Raw genomic sequence first — 23,885 nt, forward strand, 5'->3', positions numbered from 1 at the left:
GCCCTTATGTCCTGATCTGTATTCCGGTTCTTTACCTACATTCTGTAGGTAGAGGTTTTATCCATCATCAGCTCCTAACTCCTACAATGGCGTTCATCGTGTCCTACATACTTACAGAAGTTGCAAAACAACTACTAAGGAGTCTGTACAAATTTTTGCAATAAATGGCAATTATCAATAGCATGTTGTCCTGTAACCTGACAGATAGTGCACCATAGCACAACTCGCATGCTCGTCCCAACATTATTCTCTGGTTTCAGGGGGACAGGTCCTCCCCCTATAATATAGTTTTTATAGACCAAGTAATGGTCCTTATCATATCCATGGCTCTTACACTTCAGACACCAAATCTTAGCGCACACGTTCGGCTGAGCTTCCTGTCCTTTCTTCAAACTCCGCAACTCCAAGTACATGATTTCCAGCTGTGAATGAATATGTTGCACTCTAAGGTTCGTATCCTGAATAAGCAATGCATCCAGCTTCATCGCGATCTTCAAGGCTTCCACTTGCGTTTCTATCTTCTACTGTGACAGAGGTATTCTTAAATCTAGCAAGAGCGATCCTATAAATAAATCATGATGCTAGAAATCTGAGACTAACATATTAGCTTGCCTAATAAGGCACTTCAACCTCTAATCAATGTCCCAAGGTGTCTCATCGACCTTTTTCAGATTTCCTTCAATTCAATTACTGATTGCGCCTCTGACTTAGGCCTACTGAACTTCTTGTTCAAAGTTAGTTGGGTATCCTCCAACGTCGCGTTGGGGTTATCAGTGCAATACTTGATATACCCTGTTTATGCGTGATCATGTAAGGTTGTAACCAATTGCACTTTCTTAACATTATCGTCCGTAATCTGTTGTGTTGTCCAAACAACATCTGCGACAAACCAAAACTGTTATGGATATTCGCTCCCTATTCCTTTAAAAATAGGTATTTTCATTGCATTCGCCATGTTCAATGGTGGGAGTGGAGGTGGAGGTGTAAGTGAAGGTGTATGAGGCGTAGGTGGAGGTGGAGGTGGAGTGGATGGATGAGGTATCCTGAGAATACCCTTGTTATTAACTGAACTACTCTTCACGGCGTAGTCAGCACCGTCCCTTCGTCATCGCTTGAAGGAGGTTTGATGAGTGGACTATATTCTGGGCTAGATCCTCCATTTCTACTAAAGAATCTCTCGCTTCGCATAGCGCCAAACATCAAGGTAATTTTATAACCCTCTTTTCACATAACAACATTTTAATCCAAGACTTCACTGATTTCAAATACTTATCTTGCGATCGTTTAAAAATTCTTCATTTCGCTTCGTTGTAGTTGATGTTTCTGTCGATCCCGAAATAAGTCAGAAAGCTTCCCAATGTGCGATCAATCCAGTGATCCACAACCCGCGCAATATTTCTTCCTGACACCTTCAGACATCACACCAATTCAGGAGTCCACACTATAGGGCCTTCAAGCCTCCACATCCCTTGACTATCAGCCAATTTAGACAACCACTCATATAGTTCTTCAGGGAAGAAACAAAATAATGCAATGGTCTTGTCTGTATACAAAACCTCTATAACCACCGCTCCTTGGATAATTTAGGGCTCCTATTCTCTTGAGCTATGAATGCATGCCATTTTCAATCAATCCACTTATCAAGCTCTTTCTTCGTAGGGAACCATTTATCACACATCTCTCAGACAGATCTTGGTCCCGAAAACAGTATCATTTGTTGGATTAAGGGGGCCTGACATAGGGTCAGAGTTGTTCACGCCGAACAACAAAACCCTAATTGCTGGCGCTTTTGCTCTCTTGCTGATCTTCGTGGTAGTTCGTGAGGAACTCCTTGCACAGATACTTCACCCAATTGTATTGAATTCCCTTCGCGCACTAGGCAGCTAGTGATACCAATGACTTCGGAACTTCGTTAGCAGGACATTTCCTCAGGATTTTCCCTGCAAGAATTTGGGTGGCGATTGCACCGCCTCGTCCTAAATAGAGAGGATAGAATATCTGTGTGACTTCTTAATGAGCCCATATTCGGCCTTCATCTTGTCTATTAACTCATTTTCTCCAATTTTCCCTCCAAACTCCTTGGCAGGCTCTGCCCCTTTGTAGGGAAGCTTTGTGATCCGATGAATTAACATGTTTGTAATTGGGATGGACTCCCCAAGCCATAGGCACCCATCATGCACCAATGCGAGGAGCTTGCGTATACACACCGTGTTGATTGTCAATCTATGAAGAGGCAGTATGCAGAGTATGTGCAGCAACCCAGCCTACTCAACGGCCTTGAACCACACCATAGGTTCCAACAGTGTAACCCCAGTCTCTTTATAGTAAATTTTCATCATATACTCATTGGTCACCAAATGTGTGAATTTCTCATGGTCCACGATGTCCCAATCCCCCATTTTCAGCACTAGAATGCACGCAAGCGTTGTGCCTTCAAATTCCACCTGTTCAGGCAACAAGGGTGTTGAAACTGTGAATTTCCCATAATCCGAGTCCTTGGTAACTTTGGTTTATCCCTTCTGCATAGGGATATACTTTGAGAGCCATGTGATAGGCTCACCCTCCTTGGTAGCAACCTCTTCCACACCTTCGTATTCTTCCTCCTCCAAATCGACCACTTTCTCCAGTTGTTTACCTTTCTTCTCCTTCGGTCGCACCTCTGGGGTCTTACTCGGTGACTATCTCACCATCATCAGCTTCTTCTGTTTTTCTTTAGCATCAGCTTGCTTCAGTGTAGGAAACCTCGGCGTGGTAGGGACAAGGTTTGACGCTTCCATAGTTGAACTCTCAGGGCCCGACGAATCAGAAACAACAGCTTCGGAACCTACAACATCGGTGGGGTTTGTAGCAGTCATCCATTATATGAACAGCTCTTGGGATTATTCAGTGTATTCAGTGTATTATTCCAACACGCATAATTTATAGGAAGTTTTAAATTCAAATCTGACCATTCCACCAAATTATGATAATAAATGCATCTTTGACGGTAGATCTCCAATGATATTCAAAATAATAGCGCCTACCCACTCCTCTTAACTGATTTTTGGCCATCAAATCATGAATCGTAACCCCAACGACTAATTTTGGACCCCTCTGCACAACACCATCCTCCATGGCGCAGCTCATCCAGTGCAACTTCACGTGTCGCACTCTTGTATTCTGTTGCGCAACCCCCAACTATGTCATTGACTTCATCGAGTAGCATATTTTATAGTCCCACAATCCCTTACAATTGCTTGGATTACTAAGATTGTCCTGTAGCCATATATTCATTGCACAGGGGCATGATCCCTTGTGTAAAACTTCAGTCTACTTCCGTTCACTTTCCGAGGGAATGGTTCCCCATTCATCTTTGGGAGCTGAACTACGCCACCATTCATGATCTCCTTAATAACATATGCCCCCAACTAGTGCATTTGAAACTCTCCTGGAAATTTCGTGAAATTGTTGTCGTATAACAACACTAAATCATCCACCTTAAACGTGTGCAGCTTAATATGCCTATCGTGCTTTGATTTCTCGCGCTCCTTTTTCACTTGCTAATGAAATCCCTCAAGAAAGTGATCTTATTCTAACTCCATCAACTAAGCAAGTCATTCCTCCAAGGTCTTGCAATCTGCAATGTTTGTTAAAGCTGTAATACGTAGACTCAGCACAATATACTCCATAGGCATGACTGCTTCAATCCCATAGACCAACATGGATGGTGTTTGACCTGTCAACTTCTTGCAATTCATCCTATAATCCCATAAAACAACAAGTATGTGCATGTCCCAATCATTCATATTTGCGTTGCAGACCTTTGTTAATGCATTCTCCAAAATCTTGTTAAAATCTTCCACCATTCCATTCACCTATGGGTGATAGGGCGTGATTTTTTGATGATATTCCTGGAACTCCTCAAGCATCGCACTGATAGTTTCATTCAAGAAATGGGTACCCCTATCACTCATCAATATCTTAGGACATCCAAACCTAGTCGAGACATATTCAAACAAAAACTTCAAAGTAGTGGCCCCTGTACAATCTTTCACTGACTGCGCTTCCGCCGATCTGGTTAAGTATTCTGTGGCAGTAATGATATACTGAACACCTATCTTCTTTCCTAGTGGCTAGATAGGACCTATGAAATCAATGGCCCATTTATCAAAGACTTGCAACAAAACCTGGGGATGTAACGACATTTCATCTTTTAGCGAAGGTTTCCCCGTCCATTGGCAAGAATCGCACAGCTTGCAATACTCCTTAGAATCCTTATGAAATGTAGGGCACCATAACTCAGTGTGAAAAATATTTTGCGCAGTCGCTTTTCCGGCATAGTGGCCTCCTGCCACTCCTCCATGGGCTTTAGCTGGGATACTAGCGCATTCAAACTCCGGAACATACCTTCGCAGTATCTCATTTATTACCATCTTATAAAAATGACCTGCAATCACTAAAAAATTCCCAGCGCGGACTACTAACTCCTTCTTTTGTGAGTGGAATAACCTTCGAGAGTGGTTCCCGTTGTTAAGAACTAAATGATATCGGAAAAATGACCATCTGCGATGTGCACCGCAAAGAGCTGCGCATCTGACAATTCCTCCAAACTACTTGGTTCTTTGCCTGTTTCAATACTTGACAGATGGTCTGGTCCGACATTCAACCTTCCCAGGTTCATAATTACATCGAAGTCATATTCCTAGAACAATAGTAACCATCAACATATCTTTCCCCCCAACATAGACTTATTGACCAGGTTCTTCAGCACGAAGCGATCTATATACATTTTAAAGCGTTCACCCAATAAATGATGTCTAAACTTCTGTAGCGCATAGACCATTGCGAACCCTTCGCGCTCTGTAGTGGAATAATTCTTCTTAGCTTTGGATAACTTTCTGCTCGCAAAAGCTACCAGACAATCAATCTCGCCCTCACTTGCTTGTGTTGATACTACTCCAATCACAATTCGAGAGGTGTCTACATGCACATGGAATTATTTCATCTAGTCCGGAGATACCAAAATAGGCGTTTTCACCATATTTTCCTTCAAGACATCCAAACTGCACTGACAGTCTTCATCCCAGCAAAAATATCATCTTTCTTCAATAGTTTCTCCATCGTCGTGGTTATCTGGGCATATGCCTTGATAAACTTCCTGTAATACCCAATGTGTCCTAATTTTTTGCAAATTTGTTTCACATTCCTAGGGGCTTCCAAATTCACAATTACAGCGATCTTCGAAGGGTCCACCATCAATCCCTACTTACATACAACATGGCTGAGCAAAATTCCAAAAGGGACACAGAATATACACTGCTTCAAATTTAGTGTGATATGATACCTTCGACAGGTATCCAACATAAGGTGCAAAATCGCAACATGGTACTTCACCAATCCAAACAAAGTCCAATCGTCAAAGTATACTTCCAAGAATTTATGAATAAACACTTTGAACGCCGCGAGCACAACTGAGGAAAAGATTGCAGGCGCTTTCTTTAATCTGAATGACATAATTATATATTGAAAACAACCCCACTCCATCGTGAAGGTTGTCTTGCTTCGATCTTAAGGCATGATATTGAATTGATGATATCCTGAAAAACCATCAGTAAATGAATATGCCTCTTGTCCACTCCACGTCAGTCAAACCATCATAATGCGAAAGATTTCTTACCTTAGTCGTGACACACCGTAGCGATTTGGACATTATATTTCAACGGAGAGTAGATACTTCATGTAGTCGATTCTGCCAGTGTTCAAGTTCTTCATCTGAATTTGAGGCGTAGGAGATATCCCTGTCCCACACAATTCGTCCATCAGCTGTGGGATTGATCCAATCGTCATCTCACATTGTTATCTTGTATATCTGATCCAAGTCATCGTCACTTTCTACATAGTCGCAGACAGGTTCTGTATAACACACTCCTTCTGCAGGATCTAGTGGTACTATAACCCTGAGCGACTTCTTCTCAAATGACATCTTATGCTTCTTTAAGTTGATTACCCTGTTCATATCAATAGCCCAATAAATCCCTAGCAACGTATGGTAGGGGTTATTGTCATCCACTATTTCAATGACCTCAAAGTTAGCCAGCACGCTCCTGCCCTCAATGTCCACCGTTACACCATATAAGCGCCCCATCGGAATAATCTTATGTTGGTTTTCCATGCGCAACTGAATAGGAGACCATTGCAGCACAGGTATCCCCATCCTTTCCCATGTCTTCTTAGGTAAGACATTCAAATCAGATCCCGTATCCAAGACTACCTGGTCCATTTCATATTCACCTATCTGCGCAATTAGCCTCACCTCACACCCCGTTCGTGTCTTATGCTTAGAAATATTTCTTACTGTGCGTTGTTCAGCGGGACGCTTTTCTTTATTTGCACACTTGTTGATTAATTCTTGCAACCCTTGTACTACTTTCTGATCACGCAATAACTTCATACAAGTCTCCATAAAAGTGACTAGTACTGAAGGATCTACTTCTTGCATCACGCTAGTCTCGGGAGCTTTCTCCTGACTTCTTGAGGTAGAGGCCTTAGCAAAGTTCTTCTTAGCCTCCATGAAGGTCTCTTTAGCGTGATTAAGATCAAAATCTACTTCCTTCTTACAAACCTTGAGCACCCATCCATCTTCCTAAGACTTCTTTCCTTTATCTGCACCAGTCGTTATGCCACTTCTCAGCACAATATTTATGTTTTGATCCTCTTCGCGGCGCTCATCCCTCATCATCTGAATGTTCTGCATAGGCTGTTGTGGATGCACATTATTTTCTTGAATCTTTTTCAAAAGGACCAGACATTCCTCTATGATATGGTCAAATTGTTTACAATACTAACATGATGGATGTGTGGGATTTGTACAATCTCATGCAAAGTTCCCTACTTTGCCACAGTTATAGAAGATTACCTACCCATGCCCCCAACCTGGTCCAATGCCCCTTCCTTGTCCTCAACCTTGGAATCCTCTAAGCATAGCCCTTATGTCCTGATCTGTATTCTGGTTCTTTACCTACATTCTGTAGGTAGAGGTTTTATCCATCATCAACTCCTAACTCCTACAATAGTGTTCATCGTGTTCTACAGACCTACAGAAGTTGCAAAACAACTACTAAGGAGTCTGTACAAATTTTTGCAATAAATGGCAGTTATCAATAGCATGTTGTCTTGTAACCTGACAGATTGCACCATAGCAAAACTCGCATGCTTGTCCCAACATTATTCTCTGGTTTCAGGGGGACAGGTCCTCCCCCTATAATATAGTTTTTATAGACCAAGTAATGGTCCTTATCATATCCATGGCTCTTACACTTTAGACACCAAATCTTAGCACACACGTTCGGCTAAGCTTCCTGTCCTTTCTTCAAGCTCTGTAACTACAAGTACAGGATTTCTAGCTGTGAATGAATATGTTGCACTCCAAGGTTCGTATCCTGAATAAGCGATGCATCCAGCCTCATCGCGATCTTCAAGGCTTCCACTTGCATTTCTATCTTCTACTGTGACAGAGGTATTCTTAAATCTAGCAAGAGCGATCCTATAAATAAATCGTGATGCTGGAAATCTGTGACTAACATATTAGCCTGCCTAATAAGGCACTTCAACCTCTAATCAAATTCCCAAGATGTCTCATCGACCTTTTTTCAGATTTCCTTCAATTCAATTACTAATTGCACCTTTGACTTAGGCCTACTGAACTTCTTGTTCAAAGTTAGTTGGGTATCCTCCAACGTCGCGTTGGGGTTGTCAGTGCAATACTTGATATAACCTGTTTATTCGCGATCCTGTAAGGTTGTAACCAATTGTGCTTTCTTAACATTATCGTCTGTAATTTGTTGTATTGTCCAAACAACATCTGCAACAAACCAAAACTGTTATGGATATTCGCTCCCTATTCCTTTAAAAATAGGCATTTTCATTGCATTCGCCATGTTCAATGGTGGGAGTGGAGGTGGAGGTGTAGGTGAAGGTGTATGAGGCGTAGGTGGAGGTGGAGATGGAGTGGGTGGATGAGGTATCCTCAGAATACCCTGTGTTATTAACTGAACTGCACTTCACGGCATAGTTAGCACCGTCCTTTTGTCATCGCTTCAAGGAGGTTTGATGAGCAGACTATATTCTGGGCTAGATCCTCCATTTCCACTAAAGAATCTCTCACTTCGCGTAGCGCCAAACATAAAGGTAATTGCATAACCCTCTTTTCGCATAACAACATTTTAATCCAAGACTTCACTGATTTCAAATACCTATCTTGCGGTCCTTTAAAAATTCTTCGTTCCGCTTCGTTGTAGTTGATGTTTCTGTCGATCCTGAAATAAGTCAGAAAGCTTCCCAATGTGCGATCAATCCAGTGATCTACAACCCACGCGATATTTATTCCTGACACCTTCAGACGTCACACCAATTCAGGAGTCCACACTATAGGGCCTTTGAGGCTTCACAGCCCTTGACTATCAGCCAATTTAAACAACTACTCATATAGTTCTTCAGGGAAGAAACAAAATAATGCAGTGGTCTTGTCTGTATACAAAATCCCTATAACCACTACTCCTTGGATAATTTAGGGCTCCTATTCTCTTGATCTGTGAATGCGTGCCATTTTCGATCAATCCACTTATCAAGCTATTTCTTCATAGGGAACCATTTATCACACATCTCTCAGACAGATCCCGGTCCCGGAAACAGTATCATTTGTTGGATTAAGGGGGCATGACATAGGGTCAGCGTTGTTCACTCCAAACAACAAAACCCTAACTGTTGGCACCTTCGGCAACAACCCATGTAGCGCATGCTGCAGTCTCACCCAAAGCTATATTTGGGGATGCTAGAACCAGGTTTCTGCATCCAAGAAAATGTGATAAGTGGTTTTTAAGTCTTTGCAGCTCAGATCTGCCTTTACGCAAATCGGTATCCTTCTAGAGCTCGTTACAGTGACTCGGTTAAAATGGCTTCTAGACCTCTATGAAGGTCTACGATCGGTCTTTGCGGACCCTAAATAGGAATACTATCCACTTTCGCGTGTTAATCGATAACCCTAGATCTCCCTTCGCGTAGATCTATCCAATTTATCAGAAATCATAACAGAAATAACCCGTAACTTCGCGAACAAATATAATTACTTAAAACAGGGATAAATAAGATAGATTCAGTACTTTCGCGCAGACTTCGTACATTATTCCAAGAAAACATATTATTGAGCAACAAAATATAACATAAGCATAATTGACAATAATACTCAAATGCACGATAATTCTTCAAAATCAGTCTTTATTCAATTCCAGCATTCAAATTACAGTCTTCTCTGCCCTGTACAGTCAGCTGCAAGGGTCTGTGCACTTAGTTGCAGACTTACCAAGGCCTCCTACACACTCAGCCGTAGGAGCCTTCCCCATCTCGCCTAAGTACAGGAAGCAGAGCCCTCCTACCTTAGCACTTGCCCAAAACCACAAAACTCATTCAAAGTTCACAATTCTTCATTCTAAGTTATCTCTAAGACTCGCTATGACTCAACTATTTATAGATTTCTTCCATACAATTACCATGGTCCCCGGACCATGGGAGAATCTTAAAATTGACCCAAAACAAGGGGCTGAAACCCCTTTGACTCCTATCTAGCTGCGTGCTCTGCATTTACATTTCGCGGAGACTTTATATTCTTTACAAAAAAAATTACAAATTTTGGTTAAACTAACCCCAAAACTGACCCCTAGGGACCCTAACCCAATAGAATGCACAAGATCTTACCTAGTGATACACTCTCTTCTTTGTAACTGTTGCCAACTTCATTAATCAGGAGTCTACATGCACTTCTTTATTCAAGCCACACTTATCCACCAGTTCAGGATTAAGATAAATATAATTAGATCTAGGTTCAATCAAAATAGAAACAACTTGATCACAAATCTTATCGTCCATCTCGATAATACACGTCTGGTGATCTACCTACTTATTATTCAACATTGCATAGATATGAGGAATGATCTGCCCAACATCCCAAAATATATGTGCTTCCTATGCACTGTAAATCTGAGGCCTGCCATCTTGATTCAGCTGACAATCCCTCTTAAGATTCCTCTTACCACATGTTCAACACTGCAACTGTCCTATACCATCACCTCTATTATGTTTCCCTCCATGTTGTGACCCATTAAACGTATTTTAAGGCACAACATCTTCCTTCTCACATGCATCATGAGTCCTTGTTCTTTTTGGTTTCCATTTACCTTTAGCTATGTCCTTCCATTTCCAAGCTTGCTGAGATCTTGTCTTGCGCTTAAACTACTCATAACAATGCTTCAATTTCCCAATAACTTCCTCAAGTGACTGAGGCTCATCATACTCAATCTGATCTCTAAATGCTAATGGAAATCCACTAACAAATATCTGAACTTTGGCTTTCTCATGCTTAACATATGGTACATACCTCAATAAGTCTAGGAACTTAGTAGTGTACTCCTCATTTGTCATCGATCCCATCTTTAGCTAATGGAATTCCTTGGCTTTGTTGTCGTAGTACCTCTCTGACAAGTACATCTTCCTAAAAAATCTATTAAATTACTGCCAATTCAAGTCTTATGTCTTGATATCTCTAACCCACTTCTTATCTTCCCACCAGATGTCTTCTTTCCCTTTGAGGCTGAAGATAGCTATTCTAGCCTTCATATTCTCTATGTATTCATGTAATTCAAAGAATTTCTTCATCCCAAATAACCATGCTTCTACATCCTATGGCTTCTACAAATCTCCATCAAAGGTAGGTGGTTTCACTTTCTGATCTCCCTGTTGCTCTTGGCCTACTTGTGATTTGGGGCATCCTTTTGCAAAATGCCCATATTCATGACAAATTTTGCATCTAAAAGGAAGTTGGTCATATTCAACTTCTTAAACATGAGACCAGTTACCCATGCAAAGGTTGATCACATTCGCTAGTTCTTTGTATATATCTACCTCTACACATATATGTGCACAGGAAAATCATCCATCTTAATATCAATAGCTATAACAATAGCTATATCTTAATATCCATTAATAGATTATGTGTTCTCTTATAGATTTCACCAGCACAAGCACAGAATATTCCAAAAAGTCACACTAAAGACAACTCCATACATTAATCTCTCATCTCAAAATAACACCTAATCCTTACATTGATTGATGGCATTGAATATTAAGCGTGCACCCATCAAATCATTAATACAAATTAGAGTTTGGGAAAGAGGTTATGATTCAAAGGTATGGCCTCTTGAACAACATTTATCTTTTAATCTATATATTCCCTTGTAATATGTAAATGGCAGTTTTTAAAGAGCAATGGTCATTTCATTGCATTCTTTCAACTCTGCGTCCTGTGTTTCATGCTTCTGTTCCGAGACTTCAACATTTTTAAGTTTTCATTCATAATTTGTGAGTAACTATATCAAATTTGTTTTCACTAAGAGTTTTTGGGATCTCTAGCCATGTCTCTATTTCTAGGTTATTATTAACATTCATATGTGTTTTCTATAAGATAAATTCCATTATATTTGAGTTCTTAAGGTTTCTGGGCAAACTTTTATCATATCTTGTAACTCTTTGTTTGATGCATGTTTTTTAATTAAAAATACACTTTTTGAAGGTTTTATGTTCCTAGAAGTTGTTGGTCGTTGTCTGTATTTGAGCCATGAGTTTTAAATATCATGTAGGGTAGAGAGGGTTTTTTCATTTTCTAGCGGAATTACGTGTTGGCGATTTCCTTATGTTGTAAATTATGTTAGCTTTTATATGATGTCTATATTTTTTCTGCTAATATGCTTTAATGATTTTCAGGTATATCTAAGAGGTCAATAGAGTTGTAGGAGCAGCAAAATCTATTTAGTCGCCATGGTTCTGAAGCAAGTTTCCCATTATCACTATGGTGGGACAACATTATGTCTACGTCTTTATTGTCAGAAATGTTTTTTTATGAATGTTTTATTAGGGTTTCGCTAATGATTTCCATTGTTGTTTCTAAAGAACTTATATGTGCTTCATCTCAAACTCTCTTTCAAGGTCCTCCTTGCAAGATCAGATCAGTTGCTCATCGCCAGTAAGGATCAATTCATCAACATATAAAACAATAATCAATAAGTTACCTTCTACCAAAATATGATAGAGGTTTGCATCTGCTTCACTTTTCGTGAAGCCCAAACCGGTGAGATAGCTATCGATCCTAGTGTACCATGCACGAGATGCTTACTTGAGTCCATATAATTCTCGCTTGAGTCTGCACACATGAAAATCTTTGTCAAAGGTCTCAAACCCCTCCAGCTTTTCAATATACACCTCCTCCTCAATAACTCCATTGAGGAATTTTGTCTTCACATCCATCTGGAGGATCTTCCACCCCATTTATGATGATAGTGCTAGAATTGACCTGATGGATGAGTACCTTGCTACTGGAGCAACGGTCTCATCATATTTATGTCCCTCAACTTGAGAGAACCCTTTGGCCAAGAATCTTTCCTTTTGTTTCTCTATGCTTCCATCTGCTGCATGCTTTTCTTTGTAAATCCATCTCGAGCCAACTAATGATTTGTCTATTGGTCTTGGGACCACTTCCCAAACACTGCTTATGACAATGGAATTATATACCTCTACCATAACATCAACACATATTGGTTACTTTACAACTTCCTCAAATGAGGATGGCTCAGTCTCTATAAGCTCACTCATCATAGCCATATAGCCAGTGTACTAATCCGATGACCCCCTCTGCTTGTGTTATGATGTGGGTGCTCCCACATTCTCTCTAGCCTCGTTTAATAATCTGTCAAATTCCTTGGTTCACTTCCTTCCTTCTCTGGATGTCTCAGTTTGAATGTAAGGATCCCTTCTCTACTCCTCTTCTTGTAGCGACTCCACAAATTCCTTAGGTTCTTCCTTTGGAGCCAAAAGCTCCTGATCAGATTACAACTGAAGCTCCCTCTCAACAGAACACTTCATTTCCTTCCCCTCATCAAATTTCACATCCCTTCTAACCATTGTCATCTTGAGGGATGGAAAGTACACACGATAGTTGTCAGGTGTTTCTGTGTACCCCACAAATATGCCCAACCCTATTGTTGACTCTAGCATTTTCCTTACTTCCTTGGAAACATGACAGTAAACTGATGATCCAAATATTTTGAAGTGTGACACAACTAATTTCTTCCTTAAAAAAGGTTCCTCTGGTTTACTCATGCCAAGAATCCTGTGAGGACTCTTTTTCTACGAATAGACCTTTGTGTTGCATGCTTCAGCCCAAAAGTGCAGTGGTAGGCCTTGGTCATGCAAAATCACCCTGGCTGTTGCCAAAATACTACTATTCTTCCTCTCAGTCACCCCATTTTGTTGTGGGTTATGGGGTGTTGTCAACCCCGTTGAATGCCTTCCTTTGCATAGAAATTTTTAAACTCATTCGACATGTACTCACCGTCCTTATCACTCCTAAGATCCTTCACCTTCTTGCCAATTAATTTCTCAACAAGTATTTTAAATTCAACAAATTTGGAGAATGTATGGTCTTTCTTCTGCATGAAGTAGATCCACCACTTCCGTGAGAAATCACCTACACATATAAAATAATACCTATGATTGGAATTTGATGTTGTTGAGAAAGGTCCACATACATCAAAATGGATCCTTTCAAGGACTGTGTGTGCCTTGATATACTGATCATTGAAGGAGGATTTTTTTTACTTCCCCAACACACACCCTTTACATGTACGCCACTGCCTTAGTGCTCCTTTGGGGAGGCCTGTAGAAATATGTTGCATGATCTTCAAAGCACCATGATGCAAAGGCCAAGTCTTATATTCCATAATTAGCCAACATCACAGCTCTGCACCTTCTCTACTTTTGTGCTCAATGCTACACAATCTTCCACATCTAACTTTTACAAGTTATTCACTCGAACCCCGATTTGCTTCACTTGTCTCGTGGAAATGTATCTCAAGAAAGCCTTCCCTTTTCTAAATATCACATTATAGCCATGGTCTTCTAACACAGCTACGAAGACTAGATTCTTATTCAGGCTCAGTACGAACATCACATCCTTGAGTGTGAGAGGAGAGTCATACTCCCTCTAAAAAGTAATTGTACCAATGTAGGTTGTGCTATAACTTCCATCATCTCCCATCTCGATGTGCATCTAGAGATTTCCTTTGGATTGGGATTTCTTCCCTTTCCCTTTCTTTGAATTTCCATCCAAGGCACAATTATCCTCATCCTCACCCTTGGATGAGGTCTAGTCTAAGGTGTTTCGCCTTATCTCCTCTTGTACCAAATTGAACCAAAGGCACTCCCAATTTGGTCGTTTCTCCCTTTCGTTCACCAAATATTGGTAGTTGCGTCAGCTCTTGGGAAGGTCTGTAAGTGCTAGGCTCACCAAATCATTCGTTGCTACAGTAACACCAACTTGACCAAGTTCATCACGACATTGTGTGAACCTGATTAGGTACAGTGGAATGGTCTCATTCCTCTGCATCTTGATATTTTGAAGCTTTTCCTTAAGTGCCAATTTCCTATGGTCACTACTATTCTAGAACAAATTTGTCAGCACTTTCCACATTGGATACAAAGTATATTTCCCATGGATATTGGATACAATATGGTCTCGTACTCTCTCCAATATGATCCTTCTCCCCTTGGCAACACACTTCTTCCAGTCTGTTAGATTATGAGCATCCGTTGTTGTTGGTTTCAGAATATCATTATCAATGAATTCCTTCAACCCATTATCCTCCAGTACTGCCTCCATGAGGTCCTTCCATGAAACATAATTTTAGCTTCCATCAAGGGCATACTCGAGCCTTAGTCCATTGAAAGCCATCTTCTCAGTCCTGAAGAAAACCTGCAACCTGATATGCAACCTCGAACCTCCTGCAATGAAAACTTCAAAATATCTGCTCTACTGTGATTCCAGCTCTGATACCATGTAGAAATTAATGTGTAGATTTAATACTACTCATGAAATTTACTAAACCACAAGACTTGAAGCTACTCTACTGATTTGTGGAAGTTAATTCACCATATAAAACAAGAATCATAGACATGCAAGAGGAAACATCACACATGCACAAAGATTTATCTAGGGTAAAGCAACTGCTCAAAACCCCTTTACTATATATATTGCATTAATCAGAGAATAGAGAAGAAATACAATGCTTGCTCAAGCCTGAGCACACCCTGCAAGTGTATAGTTTATCCCTCTGCCTAACTAACTGAACTTGGCCCAACACTTAGCCAATTTCAAGCCTTCCCAAGCTCCTATTTACTTGCATTGTTCCCTTGGGATTCCCCTATTTTTTAGGAATTTCACACCAAGGAATTGTGCAATAGCCTTAGGTAAATCTCTGACTGCATGCACCACCTATACACATGGGAATATGCTACAACTGATAGTACACTGCCTTGGAATTTCCATCTCAACTGGGTAATTCAATTTATCTGCATGCAACAATTATTTTAGGTTGATTAATCAGTTAATTGGTTGATCACTGAACGATGGTTGAAGTTCCACTACCCTACCTCCACTAGTTCTTCTAACAATTAGAACTTGTTAAACCAACAATAACTCAGATTAATCGCAATCGATTGCTACAAATTAGCAATTGATCATCTAGAATTTAACTCAATCTTTCCCAACTTTAATTTACTGAGTTAACTGAGTGACAAGAGCCATGTCTCCTCAGTTAACTACCTCCAAGTATTATGTTGAAATAGAAATTCAAATTTTAATCTAGTTTGAACAAGACAAAGTCAAAACTATTTTTTCTTATTGCGTTTTCAACAAGAAACTCAACCATAATATCACCAACATAATCACTACAAGCATACATGAATCATAGTATAAGAATAGCTCTTATAAATATGTGAAAATACCAACCAAGCCAAGGAATTCCATGTACCACCTGACCATATATGGGGCTAAACCAAACCTTTCTTTGAGTCAATCACCCCCACGCCATATTCCAATCATGAATATGGGATCTCATGGAATAAACTAAGAAAAAACCAACCAGAGCTTCCAGATGCCAAGCCACCTCAATTGTTAACCATATTTATTCCACCTCCATTGTCAGACATTACTAACATCAACCAAATTGGTCTCTACCCAAGTTGTCCAAGGCTCCAGGAACTAGTAACTCAACCCATAGCCTTGCAGGACTCTAAAGAGTTTTTCCAACTCTGCTCTAGGGACTAGTAACTCAACCCACTAAGGGCTCCAGATCGTTTGTCCGAACCTAGGCTCTAGGATGAGTAACTCAACCCAAGTTGTTCCAGGGCTTCCAGAGCATTTGTTCCAACCCAAATCCATAAGGAACATGAGCACCAATAAGAAAATAATCAAGTGGAAACACCCACAACACCATGGATATCCAGGAAATGGCAAGGCAAGGCTCAAAACACTGTCAATCCAGGGAATCCTCCATGCTAATGACATCACATTAACAGATAATGACATGCATATATCATGCATCCAAAAATCAACAAGGAGATCATACATGCAACCTGTTACCTACAAAGAAATTCAGTTGTAGCTACAGATCCATATGTTCCCTTGCGCTATCTTACTTTCCCCTGCATTATTTCTCCAATCCAAGTGAATACTAGAGTGCTCCAAGCATGCTACAAGAATTCTCTAAGTGTGCAAGAGTATGATAGAATGGGAGAATGAACAAGAGCTCCCATCCAAAACTATCAAAAGACTAAAAAATGATCCTTAGAATCCTTTTTATCTATAACACCCTCCTCCCACATTTACCCAAGTTAACAGATCCCCTAGGGTAAACATGTGACGAGAGGCTACTGTGAACTTTCCATGTCCAATTAAGGAAGTATAACTGAAAAAACAAAACCATTATGAACTTCCACACATGCTATAGAACCTTCAGGAGCCAACCAATCTTTCCAGGTGGCCAACCCTTGAGAAAACTTGACATTTCACAGATTTGGACCCTTAGTCTCTCCCATGACAAGCCATGCTACCTAGAACTTCATGAAACTTTCAAAAATGATAAATAACAATATAATAAGGATACTAATGCAATCATTGATATAATTACTTGATGTAACCCCTACAATCCATTTTAGGCATTTTGTTAAATATGTCACAAATATGTAATCTACAGGTCATAACAATAGATTTTAGCATAGGGATCTCATAGTTATCTGATATTCAGAAAGAGGCATTGTTGCTCTATCACAATATCTACATTATCATATATTATTTCATCTATTCATTTTACATTCATTTGTAAATCAAAGCATGATGAGAGACATACATCAAGTTTTTCATAAAATATACTCATAACTAGCATATAACCAACAGTAATAACAAAGATATAACAGCCATAAGAATGACATATTAACCAATATATTTACACTTGAAATACCAAGGAGAAAGAACTCTTATTAATGAATGCATAATTCAATCAGCTATGGGACTTCCACAAACCCCCCAACCATAGATTGGTTGAACCAAATATTTCTTTCAGCCTATCACCCCCCTGCCATATTCCAGGCATGAATGTGGGACTCACAACAAAACCAATCCAAGTTTTCTAAGGCTTTACCTCAATCCTTGTCAGACCACTAGGCCCTAAACAAGCATGGGTGCCACCGGATTTCTCCACCTACACCGTGAGGAATTTGTCTTCGTCCTGGTCTCTAGGCTTTACCGTATATCGTACCATTCACCAATCAAGGATTCTTAGGCCTAATCGAGACTCCACCCTCCAAGCTTTACCGTATATGTCGCCATTCACTAGTCGAGAATTCCTAGGCCTGATCGAGGGCACATACCTCTAGGCTTTACCATATATCTCTCCATTCATTGGCCAAGGATGCCTAGGCCCACCGAGGTACACAAAATTTGGTTTTACTACAATCCCACCTTATCCGGTCCAGGGATTCCTAGGCCTTGTGTTCTTCTTCAAAGATCACCTCACTTAGTTTCAAAACCATCTGAAAATCCAGGTTAACCAATTAAAAGAGAGCCCATCACACCATGGCTATGTAGAAATGGCAAGGTAAGGTTGAAAACCATTGCCACACTTGGAAAACCCCATGCCAATGACAACAAGAGAACCAAGTACTCACATGCATGTACCATGCATGCCAAATCTAGCAAGGAAATCACACATGAAAATCGATAACTACAAGTAATCTCACTGTAGCTACTTGATCCTGCTCTTCCTTGCTTGATCTTTGCTTCCCTTTGCATTCTTTTTCCTTCCTTTTCTTTCATTGATCCAATGCTAGAGTGTCCCAAGTATGCTCTAAGTGTCCAAGAGTGTGAGAGAGAGAAAGAGAATAGAGAGAAAGCTCCAAAACTGAACCGACAAAATGTAAACTACAAAAAGGTACCAATTGATCCTCAGAAGCTTTTTTATTGATGAGGCTTCTATTTTCTATTATTTTCCTTCATTTTCCTCCTCACATGCAACCTGTGACATTTCACCTTCCTTTTCTCCTAATTTCCATTATTTTCATAAATAAAATACCAATTAATGCCTCATTTCTTTCCAAAGCCTTTGTCAATTTTCTTTAGCCATAATAAACCAACCACTGGGATGTTTTTCCCACCATTCAGCTTGGAATACATGTCCCATGACCTTGGTTATTATTTTTCCTTTATTAATTTTATTACATGGAATTTTGACCAGGGTTGTTACAGAACCCTCCCCCTTGGTGGAACACTATCATCGGTGTTCAATGACACCTACAATCAGCAAGACTGCTGAAAGCAAAACATACTACCCATGAAGCTTTATAACTTAGCTTGTTGCAGTATTTACAATGATCAACTTGCTAAGAAGCAAAATAACATGACAACCATAATGACATGACACCCATACTTCTTATTGGAGCTTTATAACATATCTCATGGTGGTATTTACGTCCATATACATATGTACATATACCAAAACAACACACCAAAACATATACCAAAAACATTCACTCAAACAGTGAATAGATAAGGATACATAATCCACATCTGATGCACCATCTCCCATGTATCTTCATTGGGCACAAAGTGCTTCCACTACACTTTGACCTGCTTGCTTGCTTAGTTTTGGTGCATGAGCATCTTTCTAGGAAAAATACAATGAGGTTATGACTGGAATTATCCTTTTGGATCCACCTACAAAACAGACCAGTAAATCACATGATCAACATCTTTAACACACTTCTTAAGTAATGACACATGGAAAACATCATGGACTTTCACTGTAGGAGGCAATGCAAGTCAATGGGCTATTGGACCAATCCTTTCAAGAATCTTGAAAGGTACACAAAACCAAGTTGCCAGCTTCACACATGACCCAATCCTTAAGGAACTCTTCTTGGGATTGATGCGCAAGTACACCTGTTCCCCAACCTAAAACTCCTTAAACACCTTGTTCTAATCTGCATAAACTTTATGTTTTTCCTATGCTGCCTTTAGATTCTTCTTGATTACCTACATTTCTTGTTCCATCTCCACCAACATGTCCGATCCTATCAACACCCTATTCACTAGATCACTCCAACTAATGGGAATATTCCAACTCCACCCATATAGTACATCAAACAGACTCATCGTCAGTAACTCTTGGGAACCATTTTTATAAGTGAACTCATCCAAAGGTAGATACTCTTCCCACTTCCATTGTCAATGCATCACATACATCCTCAACATGTCCTCCAAAATCCTGTTGACCCTCTCCATCTGTCCATATGTCTGCAGATGATAAGTTATGTTGAAGGCCAACTATGTAGCCAAACCTGCAAATAAGTCTTTCCATAACATAAAAGTGAATGTAGCACCCCTCTCTGACACAATGTTCTTCGGCACACCATGCAACCTCACCACATCTCTAATGAATACCTGTGCCACATCACTAGCTACATGTAAGTGCGCTACCTTTGTCAACCTGTTTACCACAACCATGATATAATCGTGCTGTCTAGATGTCCCCAACAAACCTGTAATGAAATACATGTAAATGACCTCCCACTTCCACTCTAAAATCATAATCAGTTGTAGTAGTCCACCCGGATGCTTACATTTGTCTTTCACCTTCTGACAACCCAAACATCTAGCCACAAACTCTACTATGTCCTTTCTCATATTTTGGAAATGATAAAACATATTCACTGTTGTCAATGTCTTCTGGTAGCCTGGGTGACCTGTATATTGTTTTGCATGAAACTCTCACAAAATAGTTGTCTTGAGCTCACTATCATTCAATACATGTATTATGTCCCTAAATATGACCAAACCATATTCAGTAAGACAATGGTTCACATCTTGAACACATGTACCCTACTATAACCTATACATTAGCTCCATGTACTGAACATCCTATTGTTCTACCTGTAAGATCCAATCATGTAAGTATATCCCATAAGAACTCATAGTTGTTATGTGATTCACCTATACTCTCCTACTAAGAGCATCTGCAACCCTATTCTCCTTACCCTTTATGTACCTAATCGCAAAGTCAAACTCACTAATTGTGGACAACCATCTAGCTTTCCTAGCGTTTAGATTCGGTAGGTCAAAAATGTATCTCAATCCACTGTGCTTTCTCATCAGTACAAACCTCTTGCCAAGATGATAGTGCCTCCACATATTAAATGCATGGATGGTTGTTGCCAACTCAAGATCATGTGTCGGATAATTCTTCTCATTCTCATTCAGTTTTCATGACTCATATCATACTACCTATCCTTCCTGCATCAAGACTCTGCAAAGTCCTCTCTTGCAAACATTTGTACACACCACAAACTCTTTGCCTCAATCTATAATCTTTAACATAGGATCATTTGTCAACAACTACTTCAATTGCTCAAAACTAGCTGCACATTCCTCTGTCCATTCAAATTTCTTACCTTGCCTCTGTAGTGACGTAATAGGATATGAAATGCGAGAGAAGTTCTTGATGAACCTCCTGTAATAACCTACTAGCTCCATGAATGATCTCACCTCATCCACATTTCTAAGAGTTTCCTACTCCATGATAGCTCTTATCTTATCTGGTTCCACAACTATACCTTCCTTACAAAAAACATGTCCCAAGTAATGTACCTGTCTCTGATAGAAACTGCATTTGCTAAGCTTGGCATAAAACCGATGCTCTCTTAGTAATCTCAACACTATTGCTAATTGCTCGACGTGATATTACTCATTTTTAGAATATATCAAGATTTCATCAATGAATACAATAACAAACTTGTCCAGATAAGGATACAATACACTATTCATCAAGTACATAAAATTAGTTGGAGCATTAGTCAAACCAAATGGAACTACAACAAACTCATAATGCCCATACCTGGTCTGAAAATTTGTCTTGTAAATTTCCTCCTCCTTGATGCGTACCTGATGGTTTCCTGATCACAGATCAATCTTCGAGAACATTTCTTCTCCCTTCAACTGATCAAACAAGTCATCAATCGTTAGGAACAGATACCTGTTCTTGATGGTTACCTTGTTAAAATTCTTGTAATCAATCCATACCCTGAGAGTACCATCCTTCTTCTTCACAAACAATATTGATGCACCCTAAGGTGATACACTTGGCCAAATGTATCCCTTGTCAAGCATTTCCTTCAGCTATAACTTTAGCTCTACTAACTCTGGTGTGTTCATCTTGTATGGTGCTTTCGATGTTGGTGCTACCCCTAGTACCAACTGAATGGAAATTTCCACTTCTCTATGAGGGAGAAACTCTAAAATCTGTTCTGGAAACACATATTGAAACTACTGCAAGATCGGGTACCTTCTCAATACATCCACATCCTCAACATCCTTACCTTATCACTAGAAATGTGAAATGCAAATAACGCACACCTTTTTCTGCAACTATGCTTTTCCTGCATAGTTGTCACCATTCTACGGATGTTGTCTTCTTCTTATCTTGCAAGATCCTTTGTTCTCCATTGCCATCCAAGAACTCAATGGCCTTGTCTTAACAATCCAGCTTGGTCCTAGTAAGATACAACCAGTCCATGCACAAAAGAATACTATATGATCCAAGCAACAATACATTCAAATGTGTTGATGTAGGCATACCATTAAAATCGAATGTGTTGGCTTACGGGGGCCTAACCCAAGTTCAGAGTTGTTCACACCAACCAAAAAAACCCTAATTGTTGACCCTTTCGGCAACAACCCGCGTAGCGCAGGCTACAGTCTCACCCAAAGCAGTATTGGGGGATGGTAGAACTAGGTTTCTGCATCGAGGGACATGTGATAAGTGGTTTTTAAGTCTTCGCACCTCAGATATGCCTCCGCGCAGATCGATATCCTTCTAGAGATCGTTACAGTAACTCGGGTAAAATGGCTTCTAGAGCTTCACGAAGGTCAATGATCAGTATTTGAAGACCCTAAATAGGAGGATTATCGACTTGCATGTGTTAATCAATAACCCTAGATATCCCTTCACACAGATCTATCCAATTTATCATAAATGATAATAGAAATAACCCGTAACTTCGTGAACAAAGATAATTTCTTAAAACAGGCATAAATAAGATAGATTCAGTAGTTTCACATAGAATTCATACATTATTCCATGAAAACATATTATTGAGCCAGATAATATAGCATAAGCAGAATTGAAAATAATACTCAAATGTACAATAATTCTTCAAAACCAGTCTTTATTCAATTCCAACTTTCAAATTATAGACTTCTTCGCCCTGCACACTCAGCTATAGGGGTCTGCGCACTCAGTTGCGGACTTACCAAGGCCTCTTGCACACTCAGCTGTAGGAGCCTTCCCCTTCTCACCTAAGTACAAGAAGCAGAGCCTTCCTACCTTAGCACTTTCCCAAAACCACAAAACTCATTCAAAGTTCACAATTCTTCATTCTAAGTTATCTCTAAGACTCGCTATGACTCAACTATTTATAGATTTTTTTCCATATAATACCATGGTCCCCAGACCATGGGAGAATCTTAAAACCGAACCAAAACAAGGGGCTAAAACCCTTTTGACTCCTATCTAGCTACGCGCTCCGCATCCACATTTCGCGGAGACTTTACATTCTTTACAAAAAATTTTACAAAATTGGGTTAAACTAACCCCAAAACTGACCCCTAAGGACCCTAACCCAACAGGACCCCAACACAAATATAGTGACTCACCCTCGAGTCACCCAATTGGCACCTCGATCTTGCTGCGAAGGCCACCCAAATCAACTTATAATGTTGCGGCCTCAACAACGATCTGTACTGCTACCTATTGTACTTCCTCGACTAATTTCTTTGTTATCGAGCCTTCAACCATTAGGCGCATTATCCTCTGAGTCTGCTGCAAGACTTTTAACTTTTTCTTAAGCAATAAAGTAAGCTGGAAGGCCTCCTCTAGCCACGGCTTCAGCCTAGCCTTTAGAAGGGCCTCTTTCCTCTGTAATTCTTCCGTTTGTGCTTGCAACCGCTTGCCTTCCTGCAACTTCGTGATCCATTGCGTTGGCACCAAAATGCATGCAATCTCACAGACTTCATCACACTTGTAGTGTGTCTCTCATACATCGTTGTTCAATGTTATGAAACCAGCTCAAGAAAAGATAGAAAAGATAGATCAACGCCTTAGAATTCAGCCTCTTCGAGGGGGCAACCTCCTTTACATTACATAAATGAATAATTCTTGGATGATTCAAATGACAAAACCTCCTTTCTATATATATGAGTCTAAGGAGTCACAATATAACCCAGCTGACCTAACAATAATAATATAAAGCCACAAAAATAACAATAGAGGGATTCTATGGGGCACAATAATAACAATATGGGGATAATAGGGGCACAACAATATTAATAAGGGATGAAACTACAATATTAATGGGGTAATCACTAGTATTATAGGGACCCAACATGCCCCTCTCCTTCAAAAAATTGTTGTCCTCAA

The sequence above is a fragment of the Pinus tabuliformis genome, chromosome 5_2 (assembly GCF_031772625.1).
Source record: "Pinus tabuliformis cultivar Carrire ecotype Pingquan chromosome 5_2, CPIR1, whole genome shotgun sequence".
Lineage (NCBI taxonomy): Eukaryota > Viridiplantae > Streptophyta > Pinopsida > Pinales > Pinaceae > Pinus > Pinus tabuliformis.